Here is a 9,754-nt window from a genome sequence, read left to right as displayed (position 1 = left end):
CCTGGACATCAAAACAGCAACAGCAAAGGGAAGGGCAGGGAAAGGGGAATGATAAATGCAATAGCAGACCCTAGATAATTTATTTTGTATTTTGTATTTATTTTGTATTGCTTGTTATGAGTAATTCGCTAAAAATTATCCAAAAGGATTTCCTTAAATGAAAGTGTGTAAAGATTGTTGTAGTGCACCCCTTTTCTTTTTTATCCCACTCTTCTTCTCCTCATATTCTTTGCCTCCTTGTTATTGTATTGACTGGGTCACACACAGGACTATAGTATAGTGCTTGCTGGTTTTCTGGTGGTTACATACAGTGTGTGGTGCTCTGACCACAGGGCTTGTTGTGGGTTGTGCTCCTTTAGCTGTGCTGCTTGCATAGGTGCCTACTGTGGTCACACTCTTTAACCACAAAACTCATGTACATTCTGGTTGTCATAGTCACTAGGGATGTTGTGTTGCTTGCATTTTTGAGGCAAATGCTCTATCACTGAGTTATATTCTTTCCTGGCTCCCCACCCCCCAATACCATATTTAACCGAGTAATCATCATATGCTGTCTTTTCAACTTGAAGCTCCGTGTTTAAGGATACTTCCTGGTGGGTCTTGGAAGGACACATGGGTAATAGTGATCAATCTCAGGGCAGCTACATGCAAGACAAGTGCCTTGAAAAGTTGAAAAGACAGCATATGTTGATTGGTCTACGGGCTTTCATCATGGAACCAACATGGTATACTGTAAATCATTTTCAAGTAATACCAGCACAATTATTTTTCAAGAACATCACATAATGGTCGCACCCCACATTTTCCCTCATATTACCTGTGACGGTTATGTGGTGAAATACAGTTATGTAGACTTGTAATTTGAAGTTGGGTATCTCAGCTGGGTTATTTCCGGTTTGGAGCAGTTTGAATATCATTGCTATCAACATCTTGGTACATGCATCTAGAGGTCTGGAAGCACACCTATTTCTAAGGTGCCTTTCTGCAAATGGGATTGCTGAGTTATGATATCATGTCTATCTTTAATGTTAGTAGGTTATGTTATGCTGTTTTCCAAACTGGCTATGCAAACTTCCATTCCAACTAAGTCTTTTATGGTTACCTCATTATTCTACTAAGCAGAGAAACTATTTTTAGAGAAAAAAACTTTTTTGGTTGGGGCAGATTACCTGGGTTCAATCCTCAGCAACCCATATGGACCAACATGCATAACTCATGAGGGCAGGGCAAGGAGTAAACCTGGGCACAACCGGTGTGGCCAAAAAAAAGGAAAAAAATTCTTTTTGGTTTGTTTTTGGGTCACACCCAGAAGTGCTCAGAGCTTACTCCTGGCTCTGCACTCAGAGATCACTTCTGATGGGGCTCAGGATCATGTGAGGTGACAGGGATTGAACCTGGGTCAACTGTGTGCACGGCAAGCATTCTACCTGCTATCCTATTGCTCTGGCAACAAACTTTATTTGGATGGGTCTCCCTAGGGTTGCTTAAGATTCCCAGGGCCACTTCTGGTACTGGTCCACCCTATGTTGTCAACCCTGGATCAGTGATAACTACTCAGGTCCAGTAATGCTGGGGGCCACTTTGCCATCCCAGTGGTGCTGGCCGAAAGGGGCAGGCAGGTAGCACCAGGACCAAACCTTGGGTCTCACACATGCAAGACATACGTACCAGCCTTTTAAAATAACTCCTTGGTCTCCCCTGCCCTCTTAACAACACTAGATACTAGATATCAAGTCGTCGTCGTCGTCGTCGTCATCGATGCTCACTCAGGGCTTACTCCTGGCTCCGTGTTTAAGGATACTTCCTGGTGGGTCTTGGAAGGACACATGGGTAATAGTGATCAATCTCAGGGCAGCTACATGCAAGACAAGTGCCTTACCCACCATCCTATCTCTTTGGCTCCCCAATTTTTTGTTAATTTTCTGGGTAGTGACATTTCATTTATTTATTTGTTTTTAGTTTTGGATCACACCCAGTGATGCTCAGGGCTAACTCCTGGCTCTGAACTCAATAATTACATCTGGCAGTTCTTGGGGATCTTATGAGATGATGGGGGTTAAACCTGAGTCAGGTGCATGCAAGGCGAGCACTCTACCTTCTGTGTTTCTTTCCAGTCCCTGGGTATTTTATTGAAGTTTTCATACTCCATTTCCCTAATATATAATATGATTTAATGATGCTTTATAGACCTTTTTGATATTTGTTTTTTCCCCTTTTTTATTTCTTATTAATTCATCATGAGATACAGTAACAAAAATTTCATGTTTGAACTTTGATCATACAGTCATCAAATACCCACCCCTTCACCAATGCACATGATATTTGTATTTTTTCCTCATTTGAAGTTAATATTAAAATCATCTATTTGTTTTCTTTTTTTTGCCCATACCTAGTAGTGTTCAGGGCTTACTCTGACTCTGTGCTCAGGGATCACTCCTGGCAGGATTCATGGGACCATATGTGGTGCCAAGATCAAACTCTGGTTTACTTGTGTGCAAGACCAATGCTCTAACCCCTGTACTATCTCTCTGGTTCCATATTAAAATCTTATGCCTATTTTTCTTTTGGGTAGTTAAAGACCTGATCTCATTAATTTGTAGAAATTCTTTGCAAATTTAGGGTTTTTTAAAAATATATGTTACATGTATCTTGTGATGTTTTTGGTGAATAGAAATTTGTTTTAATGTATTTAAATTTATCATCTTGCCTTTGATTGTTAATGATTTTTAGCCCCATTTTTTTTCCATTTGTTCATCAAAGTGAAAAAGATAATTTCTTCTAAGTGCTCCATAGATTCGTTTTTCATTTTTTAGGTCTAAAATTGATTTTTGTATGTAGTGTGAGAAAGGATACGATTGCACTTTCCCTATACAGTTATCTAATAACCACTGTCACTGTCACTGTCCTCTCGTTCTTCATCGATTTGCTCGAGCGGGCCCAGTAATGTCTCCATTGGAGACTTTGTTGTTACTGTGTTTGGCATATCGAATACATCACGGGTAGCTTGCCAGGCTCTGCCGTGTGGGCTCAATACTCTTGGTAGCTTGCCAGGCTCTCTATCTAATAACCACATCTCTATTTGTTGCAAAATTCTTTTTCTTTATGGATTTGAAGTTCCATCTGTATTATAAAAAAATGTCTGATTGAGTCTCTGATATATTTTAAAAGCTTATTTAACTTTCCCTGTGGCAATGCTGCATTTCTTAATTACTATAGTTTTGAAATGTATCTGGCCAAGCAAGTTTGGCTACCTTCTTGCTGTCCCCCCTCCCCCAAGACCATTTTGGTTATTATTTTCCCTTGCAATACTATGTGCTTGAGGATTTATTTTTTTGCTGGAATTGCATTAAATCTGCAAACCAATTTGGAAGAATTTTTCTCCTTATAATAATGATTCTTTTAAAAGTATCTTATTTATCTGTTTTTTAACTGAATCGCCATGAAATCACTTGATCACTTGACTTCCCGTTAATCATCAATTTGCTCCAGCAGGGGCCAGTAATGTCTCCATTTGTCCCTGTTGATTTTAATCCCACAAGTGACAAAGGGATTAAAATCAGGAGCCCCACCCTACCCTGCCCTGTCTGCTTCCACCAACCACCAGAGACCCAGGGATTGGACTGCGCACAGAAGACCCACCCTACCCCTACCAGTACCAGATAAATACATCACCGGCAGACCTCCACTACCTCCACTACCCAGCCGCCGCCAAGCTCCAGGAAGTTTTCTGGACCCGACACATTATAAAACACTAAATACCCATCTTCCAGAATTGCTGTACCATATTTGATAGGATTCAAATATGGTTTGAACCATGGTAACACGTACAAGGGCGATTAGAGCCCGCCCCAAAAACCTCTATCCCTCTTGGAGAGCCTGGCAAGCTACCGAGAGTATTACGCCCGCACGGCAGAGCCTCGCAAGCTATCCATTGTGTATTCGATATGCCAAAACTAGTAATTACAATGGGTCTCATTCCCCTGACCCTGAAGGCGTCACCAATATGGCAGCATTGAGAAGGATGAGAAAGGAGAGGCCGATAAAAATCTCAAGGCTGAACTAGGCTGCCACAACAAAGGAAGACAAAAATGATCGTCTGTACTTTCAATGTACGTACGCTAGCATTAGATGCATCCATCGAGGACCTGATGGTACAAGCGCGAATGATCAAGTACAACATCATTGGTCTGACCGAGACAAGAAGGCACGAATCTCATCACGCCATTTTCGATGCTGGAGAAGAATTGTTCCTCGGAACATGCGATAAAATAGGTGTCGGAGGCATCGGTGTCCTTGTCAACACAAACTTGGCCAAGAGCATTGATTCATTCGAATGCCTAACAACCCAAATCGGATGTTTACATTTGAATAGATGTGGCTCACTGCCTGCAGTTTCTATCTTCATTGTCTACGCACCAACATCCAATTATGATGAAGGAGAAATTGAGAAGTTCTACATGGAGCTGGAGAAGTTCTATAAAGAAGACCACACCTTCTACAAGATCATTGTGGGTGATTTTAATGCCAAGATAGGACTGAGAAGATCAGCTGAAGAACTTCACATTGGGATCCATGGCCTAGAATGGAACGAACAGGGTGAGAGACTGTCTGAGTTCATCATGTCGACCAAGACCATCCATGGTAACTCAAGATCCCAGAGGCCGAATCTAGATGTTGGACATGGGAGTCTCCCAGTGGACGATTCCACAATGAAATAGACCACATCATATTCAATCGATGGTTTTGCCTGACTGATGTCGCTGTTGTCCCAAAATTTCGAACGGGATCAGACCACCATCTCCTTCGTGCAAAATTCTACTTCACAGAGCGGGGAGAAAGGGCTGCAAAGTTTAAGAAGAGAACTCCCAGAACGACCACCAACTGGGAACTCTTTGGCACTATTGCGGCAACATGGGAAGATGCCATTGTTGACAACTTAATCACTTAATCACTTAACTTCCCGTTAGTCGTCGATTTGCTCGAGCGGGCGCCAGTAACGTCTCCATTTGTCCCTGTCGCGTGCTAGTGTAGCCCAATGGCATCTGTTCGCTCTGGGATCATGAAGAGCCTCAAACCGATCGTTCATGATCTTCACGAAGAAGTCTGACCATCTGGTAGGTGGGCGGCCACGTGGTCTTTTGACATCCCGTGGAATCCAGTCAGTAACAGCTCTAGTCCAGCGGTCGTCTTTAAATCTCATTACGTGACCAGCCCATCTGATTTTTGACACCTTGGCAAATGAGACAGCGTCCCTGATTCTTGATCGTCGACGGATGTCGGAACTCTGGATTTTTTCTCTCATTTGAGTGAACTGTGATATTCCAAGCATAGCTCTTTCTATTCTTCTTTGGGAGACCTGAATAGCATTCTCATCCTGTTTGCGTAGGGCCCAGGTCTCTGAGGCATATGTTAATGCAGGAAGAACAGTGGAATCAAAGAGATGTGCCCGGAGCCGGAGGTTCTTCGTCCTCTTAGCTATTTCTTTGACGTTCTTGAAGGCGTTCCAAGCCATTCTCTTCCTCCTGCGCAGCTCGGGTGCCAGGTCATTTGTCATGTTGACTTCTCAACCTAGGTACACATAGCTGTTGCATTCGGAGATGGTCGTTCCGTTGAGAGCTAATGGGGCATCAGGAACGAGGCTGTTTCTCATAAACATTGTCTTCGTAAGATTCAGCTGTAGTCCTACCTTTCCACACTCACGGTCAAAGTCGGCCAGCATTTGTGCCGCTTGACTGATGTTTGGTGTTATTAAAACAATGTCATCAGCAATGCGGAGGTGGTGTAATTGCCGACCATCTATCTTCACTCCCATTCCTTCCCATTCCAGTCATCGCATGATGTTCTCGAGGGTGGCACTGAAGAGTTTCGGTGAAATGGTATCACCCTGCCAAACCCCTCTCCTGACATCAACGATCACTTCTTTGTAGAATGGTGAGATCCTGGTAGTGAATCTGCAATACAGCTCACGGAGGATCTTGATGTATTGGGCTTGAATGCCCTGATTGGCTAGGGCTTCAATGACCGCTTCAGTCTCAACAGAATCAAAGGCCTTCTTTAAATCAATGAACGTTAAATAGAGCGGCATCTTGAACTCCCGAGAAACCTCAATGAGTTTGGTTATTGTGTGGATATGGTCGATGGTGCTGAATCCTTTGCGGAACCCGGCTGGCTCGCATGGTTGTCCTTCATCTAGTGTTCTGCCAATCCTATTTAGGATGACTCGAGTGAACAACTTGTAGATGACAGACAATAGGCAGATCGGGCGATAGTTGCCAATGTCATAGATGTCTCCCTTCTTGAACAGTAGTACGGTCCTGCTGGTTTTCCATTGGGACGGAACCTTGCGTTCAGACAGGTAGCGAGTGAAGAGCCGAGCCAGTGTATTGATGAGTACTGACGACAGGTTCTTCAGGTGTTCAGGTCTGACCTTGTCTGGGCCGGGTGCTGTTTGTTTCTTTACCGACGAAATGGCGTGTCAGATTTCGGAAGGGAGAACGTTGGGAACGACATATCCATCCTGTGGAATTTGGTATGTCGGCAAGTGGACATGGCTATCGAAGAGATTTGAGTAGAAGTCATGGATAATCTTCTCCATTGCCATTCTGGAGGATGTGATGGATCCATCAGGACGTCGGAGGGCAGTCATCTTGGTCTTGTAGTTGGCGAAGGACAGGCGGGCGTTACGAATACTTTTCCCGGCTTCTGCCGCATCTACCAGTACTTCTGCTCTTCTCTCTTTGAGGTCTTCCTTGATCACATCTCGGCACTACTTTGCAAGCTCGGATGTTAGCTTGCGGTTGCCTGAGGCATGCGCCAAACCACGCTGGCGAATTAGCTCAAGAGTTTTCGAAGACAGGCGTTTTTTGGTGGCTATCTCTCTCTTGGCGTTCCTCGCACATTCATGGAGGTGCTGAACCAGTCAATCGTATTCCTCGTCAATGTTGTCAACAATGGCATCTTCCCATGTTGCGGCAATAGTGCCAAAGACTTCCCAGTTGGTGGTCATTCTGGGAGTTCTCTTTTTGAACTTTGCAGCCCTTTCTCCCTGCTCTGTGAAGTAGAATTTTGCACGAAGGAGACGGTCGTCCGATCCCGTTCGAAATTTTGGGACAACAGCGACATCGGTCAGGCAAAACCGTCAATTGAATATGATGTGGTCTATTTCATTGTGGAATCGTCCACCGGGAGACTCCCATATCCAACGTTTAGATTCTGCCTTCTGGAACTGTGAGTTACCATGGATGGTCTTGGTCGACATGATGAACTCAGACAGTCTCTCACCCTGTTCGTTCCATTCTAGGCCATGGGTCCCAATGTGAAGTTCTTCAGCTGATCTTCTCGGTCCTATCTTGGCATTAAAATCACCCACAATGATCTTGTAGAAGGTGTGGTCTTCTTTATAGAACTTCTCCAGCTCCATGTAGAACTTCTCAATTTCTCCTTCATCATAATTGGATGTTGGTGCGTAGACAATGAAGATAGAAACTGCAGGCAGTGAGCCACATCTATTCAAATGTAAACGTCCGATTTGGGTTGTTAAGCATTCGAATGAATCAATGCTCTTGGCCAAGTTTGTGTTGACAAGGACACCGATGCCTCCGACACCTATTTTATCGCATGTTCCGAGGAACAATTCTTCTCCAGTGTCGAAAACGGCATGGTGAGATTCGTGCCTTCTTGTCTCTGTCAGACCAATGATGTCGTACTTGATCATTCGCTCTTGTACCATCAGGTCCTCGATGGATGCATCTGATGCTAGCGTACGTGCATTGAAAGTACAGACGATCATTTTTGTCTTCCTTCATTGTGGCAGCCTAGTTCGGCCTTGAGATTTTGTCGGCCTCTCCTTTCTCATCCTTCTCAGTGCTGCCATGTCGGTGAAGTCTTCAGGGTCAGGTGAATGAGACCAGTTGTAGTTACTGGTTTTGGCATATCGAATACACAACGGATAGCTTGCCAGGCTCTTCCGTGCGGGCGGAATACTCTCGGTAGCTTGCCAGTCTTTCCGAGAGGGATAGAGGCTTTTGGGGCGACCTCTAATCACCCTTGTAGGTGTTACCATATTTGAACCCTATCAAATATGGTACAACAATTCCTGATGATGGGTATTTAGTGTTTTATGATGTGTCGCGCGGCCGCTTTGCGGCCGTGCAGGTCCGGAAAGCGTCCTGAAGTGTGGTGACCGCTGGGTAGTGGAGGTAGTGTCAATTGTTGACAACATTGACGAGGAATACGATCGACTGGTTCAGCACCTCCATGATTGTGTGAGGAACGCCAAGAGAGAGATAGCCAGAAAAAATCGCCTGTCTTCGAAAACTCTTGAGCTTATTTGCCAACATGGCTTGGCACATGCCTCAGGCAACCTCAAACGAACATCCGAGCTTGCAAAGCAGTGCAGAGATGAGATCAAGGAAGACCTCAAAGAGAGAAAAGCAGAAGTGCTGGTAGATGCGGCAGAAGCCGGGAAAAGTATTCGTAATGCCCACCTGTCCTTCACTAACTACAAGACCAAGATGACTGCCCTTCAGTATCCTGATGGATCTATCACATCTTCCAGAAAGGCAATGGAGAAGATTATCCATGACTTCTACTCAAATCTCTTCCATAGCCATGTACACCTGCCGACATACCAAATTCCACAGGATGGATATGTCATTTCCAATGTTCTCCCTTCCGAAATCCGACACACCATTTCATCAGTAAAGAAATGAACAGCACCCGGCCCAGACAAGGTCAGACCTGAATACCTGAAGAACCTGCCATCAGTACTCATCAATACACTGGCTCGGCTCTTCACACGCTACCTTGTCTGAATGCAAGGTTCCGTCCCAATGGAAAACCAGCAGGACTGTACTACTGTTCAAGAAGGGAGACATCCATGACATTGGGAACTATCGCCCGATCTGCCTATTGTCTGTCATCTACAAGTTGTTCACTTGAGTCATCTTGAATAGGATTGGCAGAACACTAGATGAAGGACAACCATGCGAGCAAGCCGGGTTCTGCAAAGGATTCAGCACCATCGACCATATCCACACCATGAGATACACAGTTACAAAGTTGTTCATGATTGGGTTTTAGTCATGGAATGTTTCAATACCCATCCTTTCATGAGTTTCCCCAGTTTCTCTCCTGCCATACTCCCACCTGACGCCCCCTACCTCCCCCAGCCTGTCTCTATGGCAGGCACTTTTCTTCTATCTCTCTCTTTCTCACTTTCTATCTGGGAATTATGTTTTGTGATAGAGGTACTGAGAAGTTATCATGTATATCCCTTTACCGAATTTTAGCACTCAGTTCTTTATCAGAGTGATCATTTCCAACTATCATAATATATAATAATGATTCTTTAGCATAGTCTAATTATCAATAATCTACCTAGGTTTTCTGGGAATAACCACACCCAGAGATGCTCTGGGATTGATCCTGGAGCTACTGGGAGAACCATGTGGAGCTGGAGAATATTGAGTTATCTCTTTAGCTTGCTTTACATCATGTTTGTCTTTTAAAAAGTGCCTTTCCAAGCTGGAGAGATAGCACAGCAGGTAAGGTGCTTGCTTTGCACCTAACTGGCTGGGGTTTGATTCCTGGCATTTATGGTCCCCTAAACACTTCAAGGAGTGCAGCCTGAGTGCAGAGCCAGGAGTGAGCCCTGAGCACCACGGGTGTGGCCCCAGATGCTCAGGGCTCACTCCTGGCTCTGCACTCAGAAGTTGCTCCTGACTCTGCTGAGGGGGCATTATGTTGGATGCCA

This window comes from Sorex fumeus, unplaced genomic scaffold (genome assembly GCF_029834395.1).
Source record: "Sorex fumeus unplaced genomic scaffold, SorFum_2.1 ptg000131l, whole genome shotgun sequence".
Classification (NCBI taxonomy): Eukaryota; Metazoa; Chordata; class Mammalia; order Eulipotyphla; family Soricidae; genus Sorex; species Sorex fumeus.
This window is presented reverse-complemented; position numbering follows the sequence as displayed.